Source organism: Mya arenaria, chromosome 11 (assembly GCF_026914265.1).
Source record: "Mya arenaria isolate MELC-2E11 chromosome 11, ASM2691426v1".
Classification (NCBI taxonomy): Eukaryota; Metazoa; Mollusca; class Bivalvia; order Myida; family Myidae; genus Mya; species Mya arenaria.
This window is the reverse complement of record NC_069132.1, coordinates 39,457,350-39,458,457: the sequence shown is the minus strand read 5'-3', so window position 1 is coordinate 39,458,457 and position 1,108 is coordinate 39,457,350.

Below are 1,108 nucleotides of genomic sequence, written 5' to 3'. Positions count from 1 at the left end.
TTTTTTGTCTGATTTCTTGGTTTTTCGCATCTTAAAGTTGCACTCTCACAGATTGAACGTTTTGAAAACTTTTTATTTTTTTTCTTGGAACGAGCATTTTTTTTGCGAAAATCCATAGAAACCAGTTACATAAGACTGCTGACAAAAACATTGATGTCAGATTTTTACATTTAAGTTCAGAAATTGATGTTTTATGCATTTTTCTTAAACCGTTTAAGCCATAAAACATTAACTTCGAACGGAAATATGAAAATCTGCGATTTAATCTTTTGTCAGCAATTTATCGCTGGATTGCAGATATTTACTCAAATATTTGCCTTTTCAAAGACAAAAATTTAAAAAAAGTTGTTGAAATGGTTTGTCTGTCAGAGTGCAGCTTCAAACCACAGGTGAAAATAAACTTTTGAGCCATCGTGTTAAAGGGACTCGTTCACAGATTTCATGTTGGCAATTCGTTTCTTTTTAAATAATTGAAATTGAGATGTATTACTAACGTTCATGAACCAAGACAAACATCAACTGCCGGATATTCATTTTAACATAATAATTTTCAAGCCTACAAATGATACACTTTTCAATAGCGTTACTAACTTTTTCGGCACAATAGAGCCTCTCTTGTCACATTTTCCCACAATTAATAAAAAGAGAGCTAATTTAACTTTTGCAGATGTCTGTTATTGCTACAAGCATTTTGTGTACACTTCACACGAAATATTGATCATTGTTTGAGCCAATTAAACTTGGACAAGTCCTTTTAATACAAGTATTAAAGCTTCTAACGATCTTATCATTTATTTAGTACCCAAATGCATGCGGATAAATTACACAACATTGATACTACCCTGGGCGGCGACTTATAATCTCTATAATCGTAGCCTATATCTTCTTCGGAATGATAAAGGCAGTGATAATAGAATACTGACAATAAAAGAAATGTGGAGCCATTTTTATATATGTTCCTACTTAATAATATCTATTAACATCGTAACAGAACAAAACATAAACCGATAGTATTACCACTACCAAATATTCAAATGTAGCTGCTCGATGATCTTGTCGGTGATCATAAAATATTTTTGAATCCTTTATGGGATATTACTTGAAAATA